The sequence below is a fragment of the Pseudophryne corroboree genome, chromosome 4 (assembly GCF_028390025.1).
Source record: "Pseudophryne corroboree isolate aPseCor3 chromosome 4, aPseCor3.hap2, whole genome shotgun sequence".
Taxonomy (NCBI): Eukaryota; Metazoa; Chordata; class Amphibia; order Anura; family Myobatrachidae; genus Pseudophryne; species Pseudophryne corroboree.
In genome coordinates, this window is record NC_086447.1 from 25,410,533 (window position 1) to 25,437,139 (window position 26,607).

Genomic DNA, 26,607 nt, shown 5'->3' on the forward strand with positions numbered 1-26,607 from the left:
AGTTTCAAACTGAGGACCTTTCACGTGTGAGGCAAACATGAAATCACTACACTACAGATACTACATGAAAAAGTTGCGACCACCATCCAATAAAAAATGATCTTTGACATTCAGTATGGCATGCTAAAATAAACTTTTTATCTGATTGTATTTTTATTGAGCATTTTACCCAAAACTCCATTGTTTAAAAATTCTAAAGCTAAAAGATTGTTTCTGCCCAGTTTCAAACTGGGGACCTTTCGCGTGTGAGGCGAACGTGATAACCACTACACTACAAGAACTACATGGAAACAGCATCTCCCGCCATCCAATAAAAAATGATCTTTGACATACATTATGGCATTCTGAAATAAACTTTTTATATGATTGCATTTTTATTTGGCATTTCAAGCAAAAATCCCTTGTTTTAAAATTCTAAAGATAACAGCATATTTCTGCCCAGTTTCGAACTGGGGACCTTTTGTGTTTTAGGCGAATGTGATAACCACTACAATACAGAAACTGACTTTTGAAGAGCTCATCACTATCGAGTCGGGAAGTACCATTGGCAAACCGTTTTCTTAGAAAAAAAAATTCTAAACTTATTTTTCTATTTTCTAATAATTTCTATGCTATTTTTTCCACTTTGCATTTCAAGAGGACACATTCACTTATTAATAGTTCTGATCATTGTATTTAATAAAAAAAATCTATTTTTAATGTATTTCTGACCAATTTTGAAGGGGAACCTTATGCATATTGGCTAAATGTGAATAATACTACACTACAGGTACCTCATGAATGCAACACCATCCAATGTGCATGGTAGAAGGGAAATTGACTTTTGATATTCTGCAATATGATTTTTTGCTTGCTTTTTCATTGAGCAATGCAACAGTATATAGTTATCAAAATATAAATTATTGAATTCAAAGTGTTTAGGTAACAAAATATGTTCCTGACAATTTCGAACTGGGGACCTTCGCGTGTGAGGCAAACATGAAATCACTACACTACAGATACTACATGAGAAATTTGCGACCACCATCCAATAAAAAATGATCTTTGACATTCAGTATGGCATGCTAAAATACATTTTTTATCTGATTGTATTTTTATTGAGCATTTTACCCAAAAATTCATTGTTTTAAAATTCTAAAGCTAAAATATTGTTTCTGCCCGGTTTCGAACTTGGGACCTTTCGCGTGTTAGGCAAACATGATAACCACTACACTACAGAAACTGACTCATGTGGGTCCCATCACTATCTAGTCTGGAAGTACAAATGACACATGGTTTTCTTAGAAATATAATTTTTTTCTAAACTTTTTTTTCCTATTTTCTAATAATTTTGATGCTATTTTTCCACTTTGCATTTCAAGAGGACACATTCACTTATTATCAATTCTGATCATTGTATTTAATAAAAAAAACTTTTTTTAATGTATTTTTGACCAATTTTGAAGGGGGACCTTATGCATATTGGGTAAATGTGAATAAATGTGCATATTGGGTAAATGTGAGCATTTTACCCAAAAATCCATTGTTTTAAAATTCTAAAGCTAAAAGATTGTTTCTGCTCAGTTTCAAACTAGGGACCTTTCGCACGTTAGGCGAACGTGATAACCACTACACTACAGAAACTGACTCTTGGGGATCTCATCACTATCTAGTCTGGAAGTACAAATGACACATGGTTTTCTTAGAAATATAATTTTTTCTAAACTTTTTTTCCTATTTTCTAATAATTTTGACACTATTTTTCCACTTTGCATTTCAAGAGATCACATTCACTTATTAACAATTCTGATCATTGTATTTACTAAAAAAATCTTTTTTAAATGTATTTCTGACCAATTTTGAAGGAGGACCTTATGCATATTGGCTAAATGTGAATAACTCTACACTACAGGTACCTCATGAATGCAACACCATCCAATATGCATGGTAGTAGGGAAATTGACTTTTGATATTCTGCAATATGATTTTTTGCTTGATTTTTCATTGAGCAATGCAACAGTAGATAGTTATCAAAATTTCTCTGACGTCCTAGTGGATGCTGGGAACTCCGTAAGGACCATGGGGAATAGCGGCTCCGCAGGAGACTGGGCACAACTAAAAGAAAGCTTTTAGACTACCTGGTGTGCACTGGCTCCTCCCACTATGACCCTCCTCCAAGCCTCAGTTAGATTTCTGTGCACGGCCGAGCTGGATGCACACTAGGGGCTCTCCTGAGCTCCTAGAAAGAAAGTTTATTTTAGGTTTTTTATTTTACAGTGAGACCTGCTGGCAACAGGCTCACTGCATCGAGGGACTAAGGGGAGAAGAAGAGAACCTACCTGCTTGCAGCTAGCTTGGGCTTCTTAGGCTACTGGACACCATTAGCTCCAGAGGGATCGACCGCATGGAACTGGCCTTGGTGTTCGTTCCCGGAGCCGCGCCGCCGTCCCCCTTACAGAGCCAGAAGCAAGAAGAGGTCCGGAAAATCGGCGGCAGAAGACATCAGTCTTCACCAAGGTAGCGCACAGCACTGCAGCTGTGCGCCATTGCTCCTCATGCACACTTCACACTCTGGTCACTGAGGGTGCAGGGCGCTGGGGGGGGCGCCCTGAGCAGCAATAAAAACACCTTGGCTGGCAAATATATCACAATATATAGCCCCAGAGGTTATATATGTGATAAATACCCCTGCCAGAATCCATAAAAAAGCGGGAGAAAAGTCCGCGAAAAAGGGGCGGGGCTATCTCTCTCAGCACACTGGCGCCATTTTCTCTTCACAGTATAGCTGGAAGACAGCTCCCCAGGCTCTCCCCTGTAGTTTGCAGGCTCAAAGGGTTAAAAAGAGAGGGGGGGGCACTAAATTTAGGCGCAATATTGTATATACAAGCAGCTATTGGGAAAAATTCACTCAATATAGTGTTAATCCCTAAATTATATAGCGCTCTGGTGTGTGCTAGCATACTCTCTCTCTGTCTCCCCAAAGGTCTGTGTGGGGTCCTGTCCTCAGTCAGAGCATTCCCTGTGTGTGTGCGGTGTGTCGGTACGGCTGTGTCGACACGTTTGATGAGGAGGCTTATGTGATGGCAGAGCAGATGCCGATAAATGTGATGTCGCCCCCTGTGGGGCCGACACCAGAGTGGATGGATAGGTGGAAGGTATAAACCGACAGTGTCAACTCCTTACATAAAAGGCTGGATGACGTAACAGCTATGGGACAGCCGGCTTCTCAGCCCGCGCCTGCCCAGGCATCTCAAAGGCCATCAGGGGCTCAAAAACGCCCGCTCCCTCAGATGGCAGACACAGATGTCGACACGGAGTCTGACTCCAGTGTCGACGAGGTTGAGACATATACACAATCCACTAGGAACATCCGTTACATGATCCCGGCAATAAAAAATGTGTTACACATTTCTGACATTAACCCAAGTACCACTAAAAAAGGGTTTTATGTTTGGGGAGAAAAAGCAGGCAGTGTTTTGTTCCCCCATCAAATGAGTGAATGAAGTGTGAAAAAGCGTGGGTTCCCCCGATAAGAAACTGGTAATTTCTAAAAAGTTACTGATGGCGTACCCTTTCCCGCCAGAGGATAAGTTACGCTGGGAGATATCCCCTAGGGTGGATAAGGCGCTCACACGTTTGTCAAAAAAGGTGGCACTGCCGTCTTAGGATACGGCCACTTTGAAGGTACCTGCTGATAAAAAGCAGGAGGCTATCCTGAAGTCTGTATTTACACACTCAGGTACTAGACTGAGACCTGCAGATAGTGCTGCTGCAGCGTGGTCTGTAACCTGTCAAACAGGGATACTATTTTGCGAACATAAGACGTCGTCTTATATATGAGGGATGCACAGAGGGATATTTTGCCGGCTGGCATCCAGAATTAATGCAATGTCCATTCTGTCAGGATGGTATTAGAGACCCAACACTGGACAGGTGATGCTGACTTTAAAAGGCACAAAGAGCCTTATAAGGGTGAGGAATTGTTTGGGGATGGTCTCTGGGACCTCGTATCCACAGCAACAGCTGGGAAGAAAAATTTTTACCTCAGGTTTCCTCACAGCCTAAGAAAGCACTGTATTATCAGGTACAGTCCTTTCGGCTTCAGAAAAGCAAGCGGGTCAAAGGCGCTTCCTTTCTGCACAGAGACGAGGGAAGAGGGAAAAAGCTGCACCAGTCAGCCAGTTCCCAGAATCAAAATTCTTCCCCCGCTTCCTCTGAGTCCACCGCATGACGCGGGGGCTCCACAGGAGTAGCCAGGTACGGTGGGGGGCCGCCTCAAAAATTTCAGCGATCAGTGGGATCGCTCACAGGTGGATCCCTGGATCCTTCAAGTAGTATCTCAGGGGTACAAGCTGGAATTAGAGGCGTCTCCCCCCCGCCGTTTCCTCAAATCTGCCTTGCCGACAACTCCCTCAGGCAGGGAGGCTGTGCTAGAGGCAATTCACAAGCTGTATTCCCAGCAGGTGATAGTCAAGGTGCCCCTACTTCAACAAGGACGGGGTTACTATTCCACACTGTTAGTGGTACCGAAACCGGACGGTTCGGTGAGACCCATTTTAAATTTGAAATCCTTGAACACATACATAAAAAAAAAAATTCAAGTTCAAGATGGAATCGCTCAGGGCGGTTATTGCAAGCCTGGAGGAGGGGGATTACATGGTATCCCTGGACATCAAGGATGCTTACCTACATGTCCCCATTTACCATCCTCACCAGGAGTACCTCAGATTTGGGGTACAGGATTGCCATTACCAATTCCAAACACTGCCGTTTGGACTGTCCACGGCACCGAGGGTCTTTACCAAGGTAATGGCAAAAATGATGATACTCCTTCGAAAAAAGGGAGTTTTAATTATCCCGTACTTGGACGATCTCCTTATAAAGGCAAGGTCCAAGGAGCAGTTGTTGGTCGGAGTAGCACTATCTCTGGAAGTGCTACAACAGCACGGATGGATTCTATACATTCCAAAGTCACAGCTGGTTCCTACCACACGCCTACTGTTCCTGGGGATGGTTCTGGACACAGAACAGAAAAAAGTGTTTCTCCCGCAGGAATGTACTGGTGTCTGAACTGTTAGGGATGCAAAACAAATGAACTCACAGACAGACTGGGGAATATGACATTACGTACACAGAAGGTGATAGGGTAACAAAATAAACACAAAGTGAATAGAGAAGCCCAGAGGCTAAGAAACTGGGTGTCTCCCTATTATTAGGAATGCTCAGATGAAAAAAGCAAGATGTTGTGTTTTAATACGCAGAGAACCCGAAATGCTGTTGCTAAGGGCAACAGCAAAACCCTAAAGGGTTACCAACGGGTGTGGCAGTAAACTCCTTGGTCAGAGATGGAATGATAGACACAAGGAGAGTCTCCACAATCCTAATCCTCACTTGCAGTGCACAGGTTCAGCTTACTGCCACTAAACTGAATACCTGAACACCTTGCACAGTGAGACAGGATTTAGGCAGGCAGTCTGAGAATACAGCCGCAAACCTGCTAAGTTCACAGAGTAGCAAAAGAACCCCAGCAGGTTAAACGACTGACTCCAGTCTTACTGCTAGGTCTGGATTGGCAGAGTGTAGTACCAAATCCCCAGGCCTATTTGCAGTAAGCAACAACAAATGCAAAGCTACACAGTACTGGCTAACTTTCAGGAACTGACTAACCAACAAAGATTCAGCAGCATCTGCTTAACCTGAGAAGAGGCCTTATAAAGCAGGTGCTGTCCACACCCCACTCAGACCTCACAGACTGTGAGCACAAAAACCAGCACCGGATCCCCTGCCGTGCACAGAGCCTGTAACCACTGCACAGCAAAAGACCCGAACCGGAGTATCAGCTGCACTCAGGTTACTCCGCTAGCACTTGTCTCCCGGTTGCCATGACGACGTGGCAGCACAGGGCAGGAGACCCTAACAGTACCCCCCCTCTGACGAGGGGTCAAAGAACCCCTACCACCGGGTTTATCGGGGAACTGCGAGAAGAAAGAGCGTATCAGTCTGGGGGCATGAAGATCACAACTGCGCACCCACGACCGCTCCTCCGGGCCATACCCCTTCCAGTGCACCAAAAATGACAGCCGACCCCGAACCATCTTGGAGTCAAGAATCCTTTCAACAACAAACTCCTTCTGGCCACGTATCAGAAGAGGAGAAGGTCTTCCACTGGAAGAAGGATTACTAATCGCCCGTTTTAAAAGGGAACAATGAAATGTTTTATTGATACCCAAAGAACGGGGCAGGTCTAACTGAAATGCCACCGGATTGATTACCCTGGTGATCTTATAAGGGTCGATGAACCGGGGGCCTAACTTATGAGATGGCTGTCTCAACTTCAAATTCTTGGTAGACAACCAGACGAAGTCTCCTAATTTGAAGCTGCAGGGTCTTTTCCGCTTATCAAAAACCCTTTTGGTCACTAATGACACAGACACAAGGGCTTTCTTCACTTTCCTCCAAATACCTCTAAGGACAGAAACCACAGAGGAACCACCAGGTGTGGAGTCCAGGGGGTCAAAAGAATTGGCCTTAGGATGATGCCCATACACACAAAGGAAGGGAGAGATCCCTGTAGCAGAGTGAGCCGCGTTGTTATAGGCAAACTCCGCCATGGACAGATGAGCAACCCAGTCAGTCTGACACTTGGAGACATAACACCTGAGGAACTGCTCCAAGGACTGGTTCACCCTTTCAGTCTGCCCATTAGACTGCGGATGGTAGCCTGACGACAAGCTGACAGAAATCTGGAGATCGGAACAAAATGCCCTCCAGAATTTGGCCACAAACTGGGATCCGCGGTCAGAGACCACATCAAGTGGCAACCCGTGGAGACGCACAACATGCAGTATAAATAATTCAGACAGGCATCTGGCCGATGGCAGCCCAACCAGTGGAACGAAGTGCGCCATCTTCGAAAACCTGTCAACGACAACCCAGATGGCTGTCATCCCCGAGGATTTGGGCAGGTCCACCACAAAATCCATTGAAATGTGGGTCCATGGCTTAGATGTGATAGAGAGTGGATGTAATGGGCCAACAGGAACCCCTCTAGGAGTCTTATTTCGGGCACAGATGTCACATGCCCGAACCCACTGATCCACATCCTTAGCCACCGAGGGCCACCACACTGCCCTAGATAGCAACTCCCGAGTTCTGGCAATACCCGGGTGACCTGCCGACTTCTTGGCATGGAATTCCAGGAACACTCGCTGTCTTAACCTAGGAGGCACAAACAAAAGACCTACCGGAAGGTCTGGAGGAGCCTGCTCCTGTGCTCTAAGGACTAATGACAAGAGGTCCTGGGTAATGCCCACTTTAATACATGCTGGGGACACAATGGGCAACGGCTCCTCGGTGGTCTCCTGGATTGGAGCAAAACTCCGCGAGAGCGCATCAGCCTTGATGTTTTTTGACCCAGGGCGATATGTTATCAAAAAATTAAAGCGAGCAAAAAACAAAGCCCATCGTGCCTGCCTGGCATTGAGACGCTTCTCTGACTCTAAATATGCCAGATTCTTATGGTCGGTGAGAATTGAGACCACAAACTTAGCCCCCTCAAGCCAGTGTCTCCACTCCTCGAGTGCATCCTTAATAGCCAACAATTCCCGGTTACCCACGTCATAATTCATCTCGGCAGGCGAAAATTTACGGGAAAAGTAAGCACAGGGATGAAGGCGATTATCAGACACTCCCATCTGAGAGAGCACTGCCCCAATACCCATCTCAGAGGCATCCACCTTCACAACAAAAGGACGCTCTGGATCTGGGTGTCACAGCACCTTGGCCGAGACAAATGCCCTTTTGAGACGGGCAAAAGCCGCTTTAGCCTCACAAGACCAGTGAGCAACATCCGCCCCTTTCTTAGTGAGTGCCACCAAGGGCGCCACTATAGACGAAAATCCAGCGATAAATCATCTATAAAAATTCGCAAAGCCCAGGAAACGCTGAAGCGCCTTCAAACTAGTGGGCTGCACCCAATCCAGGACTGCCTGTCCCTTGGAACCCTCCATTTGGAAACCTTCTGGGGAGATAATATATCCTAGAAATGCGATTTGCTGAACTTAAAATTCGCACTTCTCCAGCTTTGCCCCAAGCCGGTGGTCTCTGAGTTTCTGGAGGACTAAGCGTACATGCTTCCGATGTTCCTCCAGGGAATGGGAGAAGATTAGGATGTCATCTAAGTATACAACTAAGAATCTATCCAAATATTCCCTGAGTACATCGTTCATGAAGTCCTGGAAGACTGCCGGGGCATTACAGAGCCCAAAAGGCATCACCAGATATTCATAATGCCCTGAGTGGGTATTAAAGGCAGTCTTCCATTCATCCCCCTCTCTTATTCGGATTAGATTGTACGCACCGCGTAGGTCAATCTTAGAAAAAATGGTGGCAGTACGAAGCTGGTCAAACAAGACCGAAATGAGAGGCAGTGGGTATGAGTTTTTAATCGTGATACGGTTCAATTCCCTGAAGTCGATGCAGGGTCGCAACGAACCGTCCTTTTTACCCACGAAGAAGAACCCCGACCCAACTGGAGACTGTGAAGGTCTGATAAATCCCTTAGCCAAGTTCTCCTGAATGTACTCTGCCATAGCCTGAGTCTCAGGACGTGACAAGGAGTACAACCTGCTCTTGGGAAGCTTAGCATTTGGCAACAAATCAATGGCACAGTCATAGGGCCGATGGGGAGGTAGTACCTCTGCAACTTTTTTGGAGAACACGTCCGCAAAATCTGCATAACACCCTGGCAATCCTGGCAAACTTAGCTGCGAGAGCCTGACTGGAAGGCTCAAGCAACTCCTGAAACAATCAGCACCCCAAGTAAGAATCTCCCCAGAGACCCAGTCAAATTGAGGATTGTGGGCCCTTAACCAGGGTAACCCCAACACCAATGGGGCAAAAGTACAGACAGTCACATAAAAGGACAATTTTTCAGAGTGTGTGGCTCCAATAAACAAAGAAATCTGGCTAGTGCAAGAGGTAATTTTACCTTGGGATAATGGTTCCCCGTTTAACCCACAAATCTCAATTTCCGATGCCAAGGGTACTAAGGGAACAGAGTGTTTCAGGGCGAATTGGCGGTCCATAAAAACCCCGTCGGCCCCACTGTCCACAAAGGCCTCAGTCTTGACAGTTTGACCGAGGATCTTCAAGGTCACCGGAATGATAAAAGTCTTCTTGGGAAATTCTGACTTCTGGCCTGACAGGATATTTCCCATCACCCCCAGGCCCTGAAGTTTTCCGGCTTTTCTGGGCATGATACTACCACATGACCTTTATTCCCACAGTACAAACACAACCCCTGCTGTCTCCTCCGCGTCTTCTCACGCGAGGAGAGGCGGGTAGCCCCAATCTGCATAGGCTCCTCGGAAAATTCCTCAGAGTCTGAGGTTCCCTTGGGAAAGAAGGAAACCTTGGTCTCCCTTTCAAGCCTACGCTCTCTCAGCCGTCTATCCACCCGGATGGATAACTGCATGAGCTAATCCAAGCTATCAGGCAAGGGATATTGTACCAGTTGGTCTTTTATCTGGTTAGAAAGACCTCTTCAGTACTGGTGTCTCAGGGCTGGGTCATTCCACTGGGTATCATGGGCCAACCTCCGAAACTCCGTACAGTAAACCTCAACTGGCCTTCGCCCTTGCTTAAGGATCGAAATCTGAGCCTCGGCTGAGGCCGTCTTGTCAGGGTCATCATACAACATGCCCAGTGCCGTAAAAAAAGCATCAACACTTTTAAGCGACGGACTGTCAGGCTGCAACCCATATGCTCAGACCTGTGGGTCTCCTTGTAGCAAGGAAATCACTATGCCCACCCGCTGAATCTCCGACCCTGAAGACTGAGGCCTAAGCCGGAAGTACAGCTTGCAGCTCTCCTTGAAACAAAAGAACTGCGAGCGATCTCCAGAATAACGATCCGGGAGATTTACTTTCGGCTCCTTAACCCCTGAAGGTGCTGCTGCTGCTGGAGTTCCGCCAGCGGCCTGGGAGGTGTGCATTTTAATGGACAAATCATTAAATTGTCGAGTCAGGACCTGCACCTGATCGACCACCTGTTGCAACGTATTTTGAGGGGTATGCTCCATATTCCCACAAAATTTCAACAGGAGTATTAGGCTGCTGAATATGTTATGCACACCAGTGCCTGCAGGAATGTACTGGTGTCTGAACTGTTAGGGATGCAAAACAAATGAACTCACAGACAGACTGGGGAATATGACATTACGTACACAGAAGGTGATAGGGTAACAAAATAAACACAAAGTGAATAGAGAAGCCCAGAGGCTAAGAAACTGGGTGTCTCCCTATTATTAGGAATGCTCAGATGAAAAAAGCAAGATGTTGTGTTTTAATACGTAGAGAACCCGAAATGCTGTTGCTAAGGGCAACAGCAAAACCCTAAAGGGTTACCAACGGGTGTGGCAGTAAACTCCTTGGTCAGAGATGGAATGATAGACACAAGGAGAGTCTCCACAATCCTAATCCTCACTTGCAGTGCACAGGTTCAGCTTACTGCCACTAAACTGAATACCTGAACACCTTGCACAGTGAGACAGGATTTAGGCAGGCAGTCTGAGAATACAGCCGCAAACCTGCTAAGTTCACAGAGTAGCAAAAGAACCCCAGCAGGTTAAACGACTGACTCCAGTCTTACTGCTAGGTCTGGATTGGCAGAGTGTAGTACCAAATCCCCAGGCCTATTTGCAGTAAGCAACAACAAATACAAAGCTACACAGTACTGGCTAACTTTCAGGAACTGACTAACCAACAAAGATTCAGCAGCATCTGCTTAACCTGAGAAGAGGCCTTATAAAGCAGGTGCTGTCCACGCCTCACTCAGACCTCAAAGACTGTGAGCACAAAAACCAGCACCGGATCCCCTGCCGTGCACAGAGCCTGTAACCACTGCACAGCAAAAGACCCGAACCGGAGTATCAGCTGCGCTCAGGTTACTCCGCTAGCACTTGTCTCCCGGTTGCCATGACGACGTGGCAGCACAGGGCAGGAGACCCTAACAGGAGCTGTCATCTCTAGTCAGAGACCTCCTGAAACCAAAACAGGTATCGGTGCATCACTGCACACGAGTCCTGGGAAAAATGGTAGCTTCTTACGAAGCAAAATTCCATTCGGCAGGTTCCATGCAAGAACCTTTCAGTGGGACCTCTTGGACAAGTGGTGGGATCGCATCTTCAGATGCATCGGCTGATAACCCTGTCTCCAAGGACCAGGGTATCTCTACTGTGGTGGCTGCAGAGTGCTCATCTTCAAGAGGGCCGCAGATTCGGCATACAGGACTGGGTCCTGGTAACCACGGATGCCAGCCTTCGAGGCTGGGGGGCAGTCACACAGGGAAGAAATTTCCAAGGACTTTGGTCAAGTCAGGAGTCGTCCCTACACATAAATATTCTGGAACTGAGGGCCATTTACAATGCCCTAAGTCTGGCAAGGCCTCTGCTTCAAAACCAGCCGGTACTGATCCAATCAGACAACATCACGGCAGTCGCCCTTGTAAACAGACAGGGCGGCACAAGAAGCAGAATGGCGATGGCAGAAGCCACAAGGATTCTCTGATGGGCGGAGAATCACGACTTAGCACTGTCAGCAGTGTTCATTTCGGGAGTGGACAACTGGGAAGCAGACTTCCTCAGCAGACACGACCTACACCCGGGAGAGTGGGGACTTCATCCAGAAGTCTTCCAACTGTTGGTAAACCATTGGGAAAGGCCACAGGTGGACATGATGGCATCCCGCCTAAAACCGCGGCTGCGTTTGACGGCATGGTGGTTGAATTCCGGATCCTAAAGGAAAAAGGCATTCCGGAGGAAGTCATTCCTACGCTGATAAAAGCCAGGAAAGAAGTAACCGCAAACCATTATCACCGTATTTGGCGAAAATATGTTGCGTGGTGTGAGGCCAGGAAGGCCCCAACAGAGGAATTTCAGCTGGGTCGTTTTCTGCACTTCCTACAGTCAGGAGTGACTGTGGGCCTAAACTTGGGTTCCATTAAGGTCCAGATTTCGGCTCTGTCGATTTTCTTCCAGAAAGAACTGGCTTCACTGCCTGGAGTTCAGACATTTGTAAAGGGAGTGCTACATATTCAGCCCCCTTTTGTGCTTCCTGTGGCACCTTGGGATCTCAACGTGGTGTTGAGTTTCCTAAAATCACATTGGTTTGAGCCACTTAAAACTGTGGATTTGAAATATCTCAGTGGAAAGTGGTCATGTTATTGGCCTTGGCTTCGGCCAGGCGTGTGTCAGAATTGGCGGCTTTGTCATGTAAAAGCCCTTATCTGATTGTCCATATGGATAGGGCAGAATTGAGGACTCGTCCCCAGTTTCTCCCTAAGGTGGTATCAGCTTTTCACTTAAACCAACCTATTGTAGTGCCTGCGGCTACTAGGGACTTGGAAGATTCCACGTTACTGGACGTAGTCAGGGCCTTAAAAATTTATATTTCCAGGACGGCTGGAGTCAGGAAAACTGACTCGCTTTTTATCCTGTAGGCACCCAACAAAATAGGTGCTCCTGCTTCTAAGCAGACTATTGCTCGCTGAATTTGTAGCACAATTCAGCTGGAGCATTCTGCGGCTGGATTGCCGCATCCTAAATCAGTAAAAGCCCATTCCACGAGGAAAGTGGGCTCATCTTGGGCGGCTGACCGAGGGGTCTCGGCTTTATAACTTTGCCGAGCTGCAACTTGGTCAGGGGCAAACACGTTTGCAAAATTCTACAAATTTGATACCCTGGCTGAGGAGGACCTTGAGTTCTCTCATTCGGTGCTGCAGAGTCATCCGCACTCTCCCGCACGTTTGGGAGCTTTGGTATAATCCCCATGGTCCTTACGGAGTTCCCAGCATCCACTAGGACGTCAGAGAAAATAAGATTTTACTCACCGGTAAATCTATTTCTCGTAGTCCGTAGTGGATGCTGGGCGCCCATCCCAAGTGCAGATTGTCTGCAATACTTGTATGTAGTTGTTGCCTAACTAAGGGTTATTGTTGAGCCATCTGTTGAGAGGCTCAGTTATATTTCATACTGTTAACTGGGTATAGTATCACAAGTTATACGGTGTGATTGGTGTGGCTGGTATGAGTCTTACCCGGGATTCAAAATCCTTCCTTATTGTGTCAGCTCTTCCGGGCACAGTATCCTAACTGAGGCTTGGAGGAGGGTCATAGTGGGAGGAGCCAGTGCACACCAGGTAGTCTAAAAGCTTTCTTTTAGTTGTGCCCAGTCTCCTGCGGAGCCGCTATTCCCCATGGTCCTTACGGAGTTCCCAGCATCCACTACGGACTGCGAGAAATAGATTTACCGGTGAGTAAAATCTTATTATAAATTATTGAATTCAAAGTGTTTAGGTAACAAAAATATTTCTGCCAAGTTTTGAACTGGGACCTTTCGCGTGTGAGGCGAACGTTATAACCACTACACTACAGAAACTACATGGAAACAGCATCTCCCGCCATCCAATAAAAAATGATCTTTGACATACATTATGGCATTCTGAAATAAACTTTTTATATGATTGCATTTTTATTTGGCATTTCAACCAAAAATCCCTTGTTTTAAAATTCTAAAGATAACAGCTTATTTCTGCCCAGTTTCGAACTGGGGACCTTTTGTGTTTTAGGCGAATGTGATTACCACTACAATACAGAAACTGACTTTTGAGGATCCCATCACTTTTGAGTCGGGAAGTACAATTGGCAAACAGTTTTCTTAGAATTTTTTTTTCTAAGCTTATTTTTCTATTTTCTAATAATTTCTACGCTATTTTTTCCACTTTGCATTTCAAGAGGACACATTCACTTATTAATAGTTCTGATCATTGTATTTAATAAAAAAATCTATTTTTAATGTATTTCTGACCAATTTTGAAGGGGAACCTTATGCATATTGGCTAAATGTGAATAATACTACACTACAGGTACTTTATGAATGCAACACCATCCAATATGCATGGTAGAAGGGAAATTGACTTTTGATATTCTGCAATATGATTTTTGCTTGCTTTTTCATTAAGCAATGCAACAGTATATAGTTATCAAAATATAAATTATTGAATTCAAAGTGTTTAGGTAACAAAATATGTTTCTGCCAATTTCGAACTGGGGACCTTTCACGTGTGAGGCAAACATGAAATCACTACACTACAGATACTACATGAAAAATTTGCGACCATCATCCAATAAAAAATGATCTTTGGCATTCAGTATGGCATGCTAAAATAAACTTTTTATCTGATTGTATTTTTATTGAGCATTTTAACCAAAAATTCATTGTTTTAAAATTCTAAAGCTAAAAGATTGTTTCTGCCCAGTTTCGAACTGGGGACCTTTCGCATGTTAGGCGAACGTGATAACCACTACACTACAGAAACTGACTCTTGTGGATCCCATCACTATCTAGTCTGGAAGTACAAATGACACATGCTTTTCTTAGAAATATAATTTTTTCTAAACTTTTTTTCCTATTTTCTAATAATTTTGACGCTATTTCTCCACTTTGCTTTTCAAGAGGACACATTCACTTATTATCAATTCTGATCATTGTATTTTCTAAAAAAATCTTTTTTTTATGTATTTCTGACCAATTTTGAAGGGGGACCTTATGCATATTGGGTAAATGTGAATAACTCTACACTACAGGTACTTCATGAATGCAACACCATCCAATATGCATGGTAGAAGGGAAATTGACTTTTGATATTCTGCAATATGATTATTGCTTGCTTTTTCATTGAGCAATGCAACAGTAGATAGTTATCAAAATATAAATTATTGAATTCAAAGTGTTTAGGTAACAAAATATGTTTCTGCACAGTTTCGAACTGGGGACCTTTCGCGTGTGAGGCAAACGTGACAACCACTACACTACAGAAACTACATGGAAACAGCATCTCCCGCCATCCAATAAAAAATGATCTTTGACATACATTATGGCATTCTGAAATTAAATTTTTATATGATTGCATTTTTATTTGGCATTTCAACCAAAAATCCCTTGTTTTAAAATTCTAAAGATAACAGCATATTTCTGCCCAGTTTCGAACTGGGGACCTTTTGTGTTTCAGGCGAATGTGATAACCACTACAATACAGAAACTGACTTTTGAAGATCTCATCACTATGGAGTCGGGAAGTACCATTGGCAAACCGTTTTCTTAGAAAAAAAATTTCTAAACTTATTTTTCTATTTTCTAATAATTTCTATGCTATTTTTTCCACTTTGCATTTCAAGAGGACACATTCACTTATTAATAGTTCTGATCATTGTATTTAATAAAAAAATCTATTTTTAATGTATTTCTGACCAATTTTGAAGGGGAACCTTATGCATATTGGCTAAATGTGAATAATACTACACTACAGGTACTTTATGAATGCAACACCATCCAATATGCATGGTAGAAGGGAAATTGACTTTTGATATTCTGCAATATGATTTTTTGCTTGCTTTTTCATTAAGCAATGCAACAGTATATAGTTATCAAAATATAAATTATTGAATTCAAAGTGTTTAGGTAACAAAATATGTTTCTGCCAATTTTGAACTGGGGACCTTTCACGTGTGAGGCAAACATGAACTCACTACACTACAGATACTACATGAAAAATTTGCGACCATCATCCAATAAAAAATGATCTTTGGCATTCAGTATGGCATGCTAAAATAAACTTTTTATCTGATTGTATGTTTATTGAGCATTTTACCCAAAAATTCATTGTTTTAAAATTCTAAAGCTAAAAGATTGTTTCTGCCCAGTTTCGAACTGGGGACTTTTCGCATGTTAGGCGAACGTGATAACCACTACACTACAGAAACTGACTCTCGTGGATCCCATCACTATCTAGTCTGGAAGTACAAATGACACATGCTTTTCTTAGAAATATAATTTTTTCTAAACTTTTTTTCCTATTTTCTAATAATTTTGACGCTATTTTTCAACTTTGCATTTCAAGAGGACACATTCACTTATTATCAATTCTGATCATTGGATTTAATAAAAAAAATCTTTTTTTTTAATGTATTTCTGACCAATTTTGACGGGGGACCTTATGCATATTGGGTAAATGTGAATAACTCTACACTACAGGTACTTCATGAATGCAACACCATCCAATATGCATGATAGAAGGGAAATTGACTTTTGATATTCTGCAATATGATTTTTGCTTGCTTTTTCATTGAGCAATGCAACAGTAGATAGTTATCAAAATATAAATTATTGAATTCAAAGTGTTTAGGTAACAAAATATGCTTCTGCCCAGTTTCGAACTGGGGACCTTTCGCGTGTGAGGCGAACGTGATAACCACTACACTACAGAAACTACATGGAGACAGCATCTCCCGCCATCCAATAAAAAATGATCTTTGACATACATTATGGCATTCTGAAATAAACTTTTTATATGATTGCATTTTTATTTGGCATTTCAACCAAAAATCCCTTGTTTTAAAATTCTAAAGATAACAGCATATTTCTGCCCAGTTTCGAACTGGGGACCTTTTGTGTTTTAGGCGAATGTGATAACCACTACAATACAGAAACTGACTTTTGAAGATCTCATCACTATGGAGTCGGGAAGTACCATTGGCAAACCGTTTTCTTAGAAAAAAAATATCTAAACTTTTTTTTCTATTTTCTAATAATTTCTATGCTATTTTTTCCACTTTGCATTTCAAGAGGACACATTCACTTATTAATAGTTCTGATCATTGTATTTAATAAAAAAATCTATTTTTAATGTATTTCTGACCAATTTTGAAGGGGAACCTTATGCATATTGGCTAAATGTGAATAATACTACACTACAGGTACTTCATGAATGCAACACCATCCAATATGCATGGTAGAAGGGAAATTGACTTTTGATATTCTGCAATATGATTTTTTGCTTGCTTTTTCATTAAGCAATGCAACAGTATATAGTTATCAAAATATAAATTATTGAATTCAAAGTGTTTAGGTAACAAAATATGTTTCTGCCAATTTCGAACTGGGGACCTTTCACGTGTGAGGCAAACATGAAATCACTACACTACAGATACTACATGAAAAATTTGCGACCATCATCCAATAAAAAATGATCTTTGGCATTCAGTATGGCATGCTAAAATAAACTTTTTATCTGATTGTATTTTTATTGAGCATTTTACCCAAAAATTCATTGTTTTAAAATTCTAAAGCTAAAAGATTGTTTCTGCCCAGTTTCAAACTGGGGACCTTTCACATGTTAGGCGAACGTGACAACCACTACACTACAGAAACTGACTCTCGTGGATCCCATCACTATCTAGTCTGGAAGTACAAATGACACATGCTTTTCTTAGAAATATAATTTTTTCTAAACTTTTTTTCCTATTTTCTAATAATTTTGACGCTATTTTTCCACTTTGCATTTCAAGAGGACACATTCACTTATTATCAATTCTGATCATTGTATTTTCTAAAAAAAATCATTTTTTAATGTATTTCTGACCAATTTTGAAGGGGGACCTTATGCATATTGGGTAAATGTGAATAACTCTACACTACAGGTACTTCATGAATGCAACACCATCCAATATGCATGGTAGAAGAGAAATTGACTTTTGATATTCTGCAATATGATTATTGCTTGCTTTTTCATTGAGCAATGCAACAGTAGATAGTTATCAAAATATAAATTATTGAATTCAAAGTGTTTAGGTAACAAAATATGTTTCTGCCCAGTTTCAAACTGGGGACCTTTCGCATGTGAGGCGAACGTGATAACCACTACACTACAGAAACTACATGAAAACAGCATCTCCCGCCATCCAATAAAAAATTATCTTTGACATACATTATGGCATTCTGAAATAAACTTTTTATATGATTACATTTTTATTTGGCATTTCAACCAAAAATCCCTTGTTTTAAAATTCTAAAGATAACAGCATATTTCTGCCCAGTTTCGAACTGGGGACCTTTTGTGTTTTAGGCGAATGTGATAACCACTACAATACAGAAACTGACTTTTGAAGATCTCATCACTATGGAGTCGGGAAGTACCATTGGCAAACCGTTTTCTTAGAAAAAAAATTTCTAAACTTATTTTTCTATTTTCTAATAATTTCTATGCTATTTTTTCCACTTTGCATTTCAAGAGGACACATTCACTTATTAATAGTTCTGATCATTGTATTTAATAAAAAAATCTATTTTTAATGTATTTCTGACCAATTTTGAAGGGGAACCTTATGCATATTGGCTAAATGTGAATAATACTACACTACAGGTACTTTATGAATGCAACACCATCCAATATGCATGGTAGAAGGGAAATTGACTTTTGATATTCTGCAATATGATTTTTTGCTTGCTTTTTCATTAAGCAATGCAACAGTATATAGTTATCAAAATATAAATTATTGAATTCAAAGTGTTTAGGTAACAAAATATGTTTCTGCCAATTTCGAACTGGGGACCTTTCACGTATGAGGCAAACATGAAATCACTACACTACAGATACTACATGAAAAATTTGCGACCATCATCCAATAAAAAATGATCTTTGGCATTCAGTATGGCATGCTAAAATAAACTTTTTATCTGATTGTATTCTTATTGAGCATTTTACCCAAAAATTCATTGTTTTAAAATTCTAAAGCTAAAAGATTGTTTCTGCCCAGTTTCAAACTGGAGACCTTTCGCATGTTAGGCGAACGTGATAACCACTACACTACAGAAACTGACTCTTGTGGATCCCATCACTATCTAGTCTGGAAGTACAAATGACACATGCTTTTCTTAGAAATATAATTTTTTCTAAACTTTTTTTCCTATTTTCTAATAATTTTGACGCTATTTCTCCACTTTGCTTTTCAAGAGGACACATTCACTTATTATCAATTCTGATCATTGTATTTTCTAAAAAAATCTTTTTTTTATGTATTTCTGACCAATTTTGAAGGGGGACCTTATGCATATTGGGTAAATGTGAATAACTCTACACTACAGGTACTTCATGAATGCAACACCATCCAATATGCATGGTAGAAGGGAAATTGACTTTTGATATTCTGCAATATGATTATTGCTTGCTTTTTCATTGAGCAATGCAACAGTAGATAGTTATCAAAATATAAATTATTGAATTCAAAGTGTTTAGGTAACAAAATATGTTTCTGCACAGTTTCGAACTGGGGACCTTTCGCGTGTGAGGCAAACGTGACAACCACTACACTACAGAAACTACATGGAAACAGCATCTCCCGCCATCCAATAAAAAATGATCTTTGACATACATTATGGCATTCTGAAATAAACTTTTTATATGATTGCATTTTTATTTGGCATTTCAACCAAAAATCCCTTGTTTTAAAATTCTAAAGATAACAGCATATTTCTGCCCAGTTTCGAACTGGGGACCTTTTGTGTTTCAGGCGAATGTGATAACCACTACAATACAGAAACTGACTTTTGAAGATCTCATCACTATGGAGTCGGGAAGTACCATTGGCAAACCGTTTTCTTAGAAAAAAAATTTCTAAACTTATTTTTCTATTTTCTAATAATTTCTATGCTATTTTTTCCACTTTGCATTTCAAGAGGACACATTCACTTATTAATAGTTCTGATCATTGTATTTAATAAAAAAATCTATTTTTAATGTATTTCTGACCAATTTTGAAGGGGAACCTTATGCATATTGGCTAAATGTGAATAATACTACACTACAGGTACTTTATGAATGCAACACCATCCAATATGCATGGTAGAAGGGAAATTGACTTTTGATATTCTGCAATATGATTTTTTGCTTGCTTTTTCATTAAGCAATGCAACAGTATATAGTTATCAAAATATAAATTATTGAATTCAAAGTGTTTAGGTAACAAAATATGTTTCTGCCAATTTTGAACTGGGGACCTTTCACGTGTGAGGCAAACATGAACTCACTACACTACAGATACTACATGAAAAATTTGCGACCATCATCCAATAAAAAATGATCTTTGGCATTCAGTATGGCATGCTAAAATAAACTTTTTATCTGATTGTATGTTTATTGAGCATTTTACCCAAAAATTCATTGTTTTAAAATTCTAAAGCTAAAAGATTGTTTCTGCCCAGTTTCGAACTGGGGACTTTTCGCATGTTAGGCGAACGTGATAACCACTACACTACAGAAACTGACTCTCGTGGATCCCATCACTATCTAGTCTGGAAGTACAAATGACACATGCTTTTCTTAGAAATATAATTTTTTCTAAACTTTTTTTCCTATTTTCTAATAATTTTGACGCTATTTTTCCACTTTGCATTTCAAGAGGACACATTCACTTATTATCAATTCTGATCATTGGATTTAATAAAAAAAATCTTTTTTTTTAATGTATTTCTGACCAATTTTGACGGGGGACCTTATGCATATTGGGTAAATGTGAATAACTCTACACTACAGGTACTTCATGAATGCAACACCATCCAATATGCATGATAGAAGGGAAATTGACTTTTGATATTCTGCAATATGATTTTTGCTTGCTTTTTCATTGAGCAATGCAACAGTAGATAGTTATCAAAATATAAATTATTGAATTCAAAGTGTTTAGGTAACAAAATATGCTTCTGCCCAGTTTCGAACTGGGGACCTTTCGCGTGTGAGGTGAACGTGATAACCACTACACTACAGAAACTACATGGCGACAGCATCTCCCGCCATCCAATAAAAAATGATCTTTGACATACATTATGGCATTCTGAAATAAACTTTTTATATGATTGCATTTTTATTTGGCATTTCAACCAAAAATCCCTTGTTTTAAAATTCTAAAGATAACAGCATATTTCTGCCCAGTTTCGAACTGGGGACCTTTTGTGTTTTAGGCGAATGTGATAACCACTACAATACAGAAACTGACTTTTGAAGATCTCATCACTATGGAGTCGGGAAGTACCATTGGCAAACCGTTTTCTTAGAAAAAAAATATCTAAACTTTTTTTTCTATTTTCTAATAATTTCTATGCTATTTTTTCCACTTTGCATTTCAAGAGGACACATTCACTTATTAATAGTTCTGATCATTGTATTTAATAAAAAAATCTATTTTTAATGTATTTCTGACCAATTTTGAAGGGGAACCTTATGCATATTGGCTAAATGTGAATAATACTACACTACAGGTACTTCATGAATGCAACACCATCCAATATGCATGGTAGAAGGGAAATTGACTTTTGATATTCTGCAATATGATTTTTTGCTTGCTTTTTCATTAAGCAATGCAACAGTATATAGTTATCAAAATATAAATTATTGAATTCAAAGTGTTTAGGTAACAAAATATGTTTCTGCCAATTTCGAACTGGGGACCTTTCACGTGTGAGGCAAACATGAAATCACTACACTACAGATACTACATGAAAAATTTGCGACCATCATCCAATAAAAAATGATCTTTGGCATTCAGTATGGCATGCTAAAATAAACTTTTTATCTGATTGTATTTTTATTGAGCATTTTACCCAAAAATTCATTGTTTTAAAATTCTAAAGCTAAAAGATTGTTTCTGCCCAGTTTCAAACTGGGGACCTTTCACATGTTAGGCGAACGTGACAACCACTACACTACAGAAACTGACTCTCGTGGATCCCATCCCTATCTAGTCTGGAAGTACAAATGACACATGCTTTTCTTAGAAATATAATTTTTTCTAAACTTTTTTTCCTATTTTCTAATAATTTTGACGCTATTTTTCCACTTTGCATTTCAAGAGGACACATTCACTTATTATCAATTCTGATCATTGTATTTTCTAAAAAAAATCATTTTTTAATGTATTTCTGACCAATTTTGAAGGGGGACCTTATGCATATTGGGTAAATGTGAATAACTCTACACTACAGGTACTTCATGAATGCAACACCATCCAATATGCATGGTAGAAGAGAAATTGACTTTTGATATTCTGCAATATGATTATTGCTTGCTTTTTCATTGAGCAATGCAACAGTAGATAGTTATCAAAATATAAATTATTGAATTCAAAGTGTTTAGGTAACAAAATATGTTTCTGCCCAGTTTCAAACTGGGGACCTTTCGCATGTGAGGCGAACGTGATAACCCCTACACTACAGAAACTACATGAAAACAGCATCTCCCGCCATCCAATAAAAAATGATCTTTGACATACATTATGGCATTCTGAAATAAACTTTTTATATGATTGCATTTTTATTTGGCATTTCAACCAAAAATCCCTTGTTTTAAAATTCTAAAGATAACAGCATATTTCTGCCCAGTTTCGAACTGGGGACCTTTTGTGTTTTAGGCGAATGTGATAACCACTACAATACAGAAACTGACTTTTGAAGATCTCATCACTATGGAGTCGGGAAGTACCATTGGCAAACCGTTTTCTTAGAAAAAAAATTTCTAAACTTATTTTTCTATTTTCTAATAATTTCTATGCTATTTTTTCCACTTTGCATTTCAAGAGGACACATTCACTTATTAATAGTTCTGATCATTGTATTTAATAAAAAAATCTATTTTTAATGTATTTCTGACCAATTTTGAAGGGGAACCTTATGCATATTGGCTAAATGTGAATAATACTACACTACAGGTACTTTATGAATGCAACACCATCCAATATGCATGGTAGAAGGGAAATTGACTTTTGATATTCTGCAATATGATTTTTTGCTTGCTTTTTCATTAAGCAATGCAACAGTATATAGTTATCAAAATATAAATTATTGAATTCAAAGTGTTTAGGTAACAAAATATGTTTCTGCCAATTTCGAACTGGGGACCTTTCACGTATGAGGCAAACATGAAATCACTACACTACAGATACTACATGAAAAATTTGCGACCATCATCCAATAAAAAATGATCTTTGGCATTCAGTATGGCATGCTAAAATAAACTTTTTATCTGATTGTATTTTTATTGAGCATTTTACCCAAAAATTCATTGTTTTAAAATTCTAAAGCTAAAAGATTGTTTCTGCCCAGTTTCAAACTGGAGACCTTTTGCATGTTAGGCGAATGTGATAACCACTACACTACAGAAACTGACTCTCGTGGATCCCATCACTATCTAGTCTGGAAGTACAAATGACACATGCTTTTCTTAGAAATATAATTTTTTCTAAACTTTTTTTCCTATTTTCTAATAATTTTGACGCTATTTTTCCACTTTGCTTTTCAAGAGGACACATTCACTTATTATCAATTCTGATCATTGTATTTTCTAAAAAAATCTTTTTTTAATGTATTTCTGACCAATTTTGAAGGGGGACCTTATGCATATTGGGTAAATGTGAATAACTCTACACTACAGGTACTTCATGAATGCAACACCATCCAATATGCATGGTAGAAGAGAAATTGACTTTTGATATTCTGCAATATGATTATTGCTTGCTTTTTCATTGAGCAATGCAACAGTAGATAGTTATCAAAATATAAATTATTGAATTCAAAGTGTTTAGGTAACAAAATATGTTTCTGCCCAGTTTCGAACTGGGGACCTTTCGCATGTGAGGCGAACGTGATAACCACCACACTACAGAAACTACATGGAAACAGCATCTCCCGCCATCCAATAAAAAATGATCTTTGACATACATTATGGCATTCTGAAATAAACTTTTTATATGATTGCATTTTTATTTGGCATTTCAACCAAAAATCCCTTGTTTTAAAATTCTAAAGATAACAGCATATTTCTGCCCAGTTTCGAACTGGGGACCTTTTGTGTTTTAGGCGAATGTGATAACCACTACAATACAGAAACTGACTTTTGAAGATCTCATCACTATGGAATCGGGAAGTACCATTGGCAAACCGTTTTCTTAGAAAAAAAAATTCTAAACTTATTTTTCTATTTTCTAATAATTTCTATGCTATTTTTTCCACTTTGCATTTCAAGAGGACACATTCACTTATTAATAGTTCTGATCATTGTATTTAATAAAATAAATCTATTTTTAATGTATTTCTGACCAATTTTGAAGGGGAACCTTATGCATATTGGCTAAATGTGAATAATACTACACTACAGGTACTTTATGAATGCAACACCATCCAATATGCATGGTAGAAGGGAAATTGACTTTTGATATTCTGCAATATGATTTTTTGCTTGCTTTTTCATTAAGCAATGCAACAGTATATAGTTATCAAAATATAAATTATTGAATTCAAAGTGTTTAGGTAACAAAATATGTTTCTGCCAATTTCGAACTGGGGACCTTTCACGTATGAGGCAAACATGAAATCACTACACTACAGATACTACATGAAAAATTTGCGACCATCATCCAATAAAAAATGATCTTTGGCATTCAGTATGGCATGCTAAAATAAACTTTTTATCTGATTGTATTTTTATTGAGCATTTTACCCAAAAATTCATTGTTTTAAAATTCTAAAGCTAAAAGATTGTTTCTGCCCAGTTTCAAACTGGGGACTTTTCGCATGTTAGGCGAACGTGATAACCACTACACTACAGAAACTGACTCTCGTGGATCCCATCACTATCTAGTCTGGAAGTACAAATGACACATGCTTTTCTTAGAAATATAATTTTTTCTAAACTTTTATTCCTATTTTCTAATAATTTTGACGCTATTTTTCCACTTTGCATTTCAAGAGGACACATTCACTTATTATCAATTCTGATCATTGTATTTTCTAAAAAAATCCTATTTTCAATGTATTTCTGACCAATTTTGAAGGGGGACCTTATGCATATTGGGTAAATGTGAATAACTCTACACTACAGGTACTTCATGAATGCAACACCATCCAATATGCATGGTAGAAGGGAAATTGACTTTTGATATTCTGCAATATGATTATTGCTTGCTTTTTCATTGAGCAATGCAACAGTAGATAGTTATCAAAATATAAATTATTGAATTCAAAGTGTTTAGGTAACAAAATATGTTTCTGCCCAGTTTCGAACTGGGGACCTTTTGCGTGTGAGGCGAACGTGATAACCACTACACTACACAAACTACATGGAAACAGCATCTCCCGCCATCCAATAAAAAATGATCTTTGACATACATTATAGCATTCTGAAATAAACTTTTTATATGATTGCATTTTTATTTGGCACTTCAACCAAAAATCCCTTGTTTTAAAATTCTAAAGATAACAGCATATTTCTGCCCAGTTTCGAACTGGGGACCTTTTGTGTTTTAGGCGAATGTGATAACCACTACAATACAGAAACTGACTTTTGAAGATCTCATCACTATGGAGTCGGGAAGTACCATTGGCAAACCGTTTTCTTAGAAAAAAAATTTCTAAACTTATTTTTCTATTTTCTAATAATTTCTATGCTATTTTTTCCACTTTGCATTTCAAGAGGACACATTCACTTATTAATAGTTCTGATCATTGTATTTAATAAAAAAATCTATTTTTAATGTATTTCTGACCAATTTTGAAGGGGAACCTTATGCATATTGGCTAAATGTGAATAATACTACACTACAGGTACTTTATGAATGCAACACCATCCAATATGCATGGTAGAAGGGAAATTGACTTTTGATATTCTGCAATATGAATTTTTGCTTGCTTTTTCATTAAGCAATGCAACAGTATATAGTTATCAAAATATAAATTATTGAATTCAAAGTGTTTAGGTAACAAAATATGTTTCTGCCAATTTCGAACTGGGGACCTTTCACGTATGAGGCAAACATGAAATCACTACACTACAGATACTACATGAAAAATTTGCGACCATCATCCAATAAAAAATGATCTTTGGCATTCAGTATGGCATGCTAAAATAAACTTTTTATCTGATTGTATTTTTATTGAGCATTTTACCCAAAAATTCATTGTTTTAAAATTCTAAAGCTGAAAGATTGTTTCTGCCCAGTTTCAAACTGGGGACCTTTCGCATGTTAGGCGAACGTGATAACCACTACACTACAGAAACTGACTCTCGTGGATCCCATCACTATCTAGTCTGGAAGTACAAATGACACATGCTTTTCTTAGAAATATAATTTTTTCTAAACTTTTTTTCCTATTTTCTAATAATTTTGACGCTATTTTTCCACTTTGCATTTCAAGAGGACACATTCACTTATTATCAATTCTGATCATTGTATTTTCTAAAAAAATATTTTTTTAATGTATTTCTGACCAATTTTGAAGGGGGACCTTATGCATATTGGGTAAATGTGAATAACTCTACACTACAGGTACTTCATGAATGCAACACCATCCAATATGCATGGTAGAAGGGAAATTGACTTTTGATATTCTGCAATATGATTATTGCTTGCTTTTTCATTGAGCAATGCAACAGTAGATAGTTATCAAAATATATATTATTGAATTCAAAGTGTTTAGGTAACAATATATGTTTCTGCCCAGTTTCGAACTGGGGACCTTTCGCGTGTGAGGCGAACGTGATAACCACTATACTACAGAAACTACATGGAAATAGCATCTCCCGCCATCCAATAAAAAATGATCTTTGACATACATTATGGCATTGTGAAATAAACTTTTTATATGATTGCATTTTTATTTGGCATTTCAGCCAAAAATCCCTTGTTTTAAAATTCTAAAGATAACAGTATATTTCTGCCCAGTTTCGAACTGGGGACCTTTTGTGTTTT

At 39.4% G+C, this 26,607-nt stretch overlaps 19 non-coding genes across 19 annotated transcripts; all 19 read right to left on the bottom strand.

Annotated features, from left to right (window-relative positions):
- Positions 1 to 208: 208 nt before the first annotated feature.
- On the bottom strand, positions 209 to 281 carry TRNAV-CAC (transfer RNA valine (anticodon CAC)). The gene has a single exon. It is a non-coding gene; the product is annotated as a tRNA-Val (tRNA).
- An 868-nt stretch (positions 282 to 1,149) lies between these two features.
- TRNAV-AAC (transfer RNA valine (anticodon AAC)) lies at positions 1,150 to 1,222 on the bottom strand. The gene has a single exon. It is a non-coding gene; the product is annotated as a tRNA-Val (tRNA).
- A 328-nt stretch (positions 1,223 to 1,550) lies between these two features.
- TRNAV-AAC (transfer RNA valine (anticodon AAC)) lies at positions 1,551 to 1,623 on the bottom strand. The gene has a single exon. It is a non-coding gene; the product is annotated as a tRNA-Val (tRNA).
- Positions 1,624 to 14,281: 12,658 nt separating this feature from the next.
- TRNAV-AAC (transfer RNA valine (anticodon AAC)) lies at positions 14,282 to 14,354 on the bottom strand. Its single transcript has one exon. It is a non-coding gene; the product is annotated as a tRNA-Val (tRNA).
- A 1,371-nt stretch (positions 14,355 to 15,725) lies between these two features.
- On the bottom strand, positions 15,726 to 15,798 carry TRNAV-AAC (transfer RNA valine (anticodon AAC)). Its single transcript has one exon. It is a non-coding gene; the product is annotated as a tRNA-Val (tRNA).
- A 433-nt stretch (positions 15,799 to 16,231) lies between these two features.
- On the bottom strand, positions 16,232 to 16,304 carry TRNAV-CAC (transfer RNA valine (anticodon CAC)). Its single transcript has one exon. It is a non-coding gene; the product is annotated as a tRNA-Val (tRNA).
- Positions 16,305 to 17,172: 868 nt separating this feature from the next.
- TRNAV-AAC (transfer RNA valine (anticodon AAC)) lies at positions 17,173 to 17,245 on the bottom strand. The gene has a single exon. It is a non-coding gene; the product is annotated as a tRNA-Val (tRNA).
- Positions 17,246 to 17,676: 431 nt separating this feature from the next.
- On the bottom strand, positions 17,677 to 17,749 carry TRNAV-CAC (transfer RNA valine (anticodon CAC)). Its single transcript has one exon. It is a non-coding gene; the product is annotated as a tRNA-Val (tRNA).
- Positions 17,750 to 18,617: 868 nt separating this feature from the next.
- TRNAV-AAC (transfer RNA valine (anticodon AAC)) lies at positions 18,618 to 18,690 on the bottom strand. The gene has a single exon. It is a non-coding gene; the product is annotated as a tRNA-Val (tRNA).
- A 1,371-nt stretch (positions 18,691 to 20,061) lies between these two features.
- On the bottom strand, positions 20,062 to 20,134 carry TRNAV-AAC (transfer RNA valine (anticodon AAC)). The gene has a single exon. It is a non-coding gene; the product is annotated as a tRNA-Val (tRNA).
- A 433-nt stretch (positions 20,135 to 20,567) lies between these two features.
- Positions 20,568 to 20,640, bottom strand: TRNAV-CAC (transfer RNA valine (anticodon CAC)). Its single transcript has one exon. It is a non-coding gene; the product is annotated as a tRNA-Val (tRNA).
- An 868-nt stretch (positions 20,641 to 21,508) lies between these two features.
- TRNAV-AAC (transfer RNA valine (anticodon AAC)) lies at positions 21,509 to 21,581 on the bottom strand. The gene has a single exon. It is a non-coding gene; the product is annotated as a tRNA-Val (tRNA).
- Positions 21,582 to 22,012: 431 nt separating this feature from the next.
- TRNAV-CAC (transfer RNA valine (anticodon CAC)) lies at positions 22,013 to 22,085 on the bottom strand. Its single transcript has one exon. It is a non-coding gene; the product is annotated as a tRNA-Val (tRNA).
- An 868-nt stretch (positions 22,086 to 22,953) lies between these two features.
- TRNAV-AAC (transfer RNA valine (anticodon AAC)) lies at positions 22,954 to 23,026 on the bottom strand. The gene has a single exon. It is a non-coding gene; the product is annotated as a tRNA-Val (tRNA).
- A 430-nt stretch (positions 23,027 to 23,456) lies between these two features.
- On the bottom strand, positions 23,457 to 23,529 carry TRNAV-CAC (transfer RNA valine (anticodon CAC)). The gene has a single exon. It is a non-coding gene; the product is annotated as a tRNA-Val (tRNA).
- An 869-nt stretch (positions 23,530 to 24,398) lies between these two features.
- On the bottom strand, positions 24,399 to 24,471 carry TRNAV-AAC (transfer RNA valine (anticodon AAC)). Its single transcript has one exon. It is a non-coding gene; the product is annotated as a tRNA-Val (tRNA).
- A 431-nt stretch (positions 24,472 to 24,902) lies between these two features.
- On the bottom strand, positions 24,903 to 24,975 carry TRNAV-CAC (transfer RNA valine (anticodon CAC)). Its single transcript has one exon. It is a non-coding gene; the product is annotated as a tRNA-Val (tRNA).
- An 868-nt stretch (positions 24,976 to 25,843) lies between these two features.
- Positions 25,844 to 25,916, bottom strand: TRNAV-AAC (transfer RNA valine (anticodon AAC)). Its single transcript has one exon. It is a non-coding gene; the product is annotated as a tRNA-Val (tRNA).
- A 430-nt stretch (positions 25,917 to 26,346) lies between these two features.
- Positions 26,347 to 26,419, bottom strand: TRNAV-CAC (transfer RNA valine (anticodon CAC)). The gene has a single exon. It is a non-coding gene; the product is annotated as a tRNA-Val (tRNA).
- Between the last annotated feature and the right edge of the window lie 188 nt (positions 26,420 to 26,607).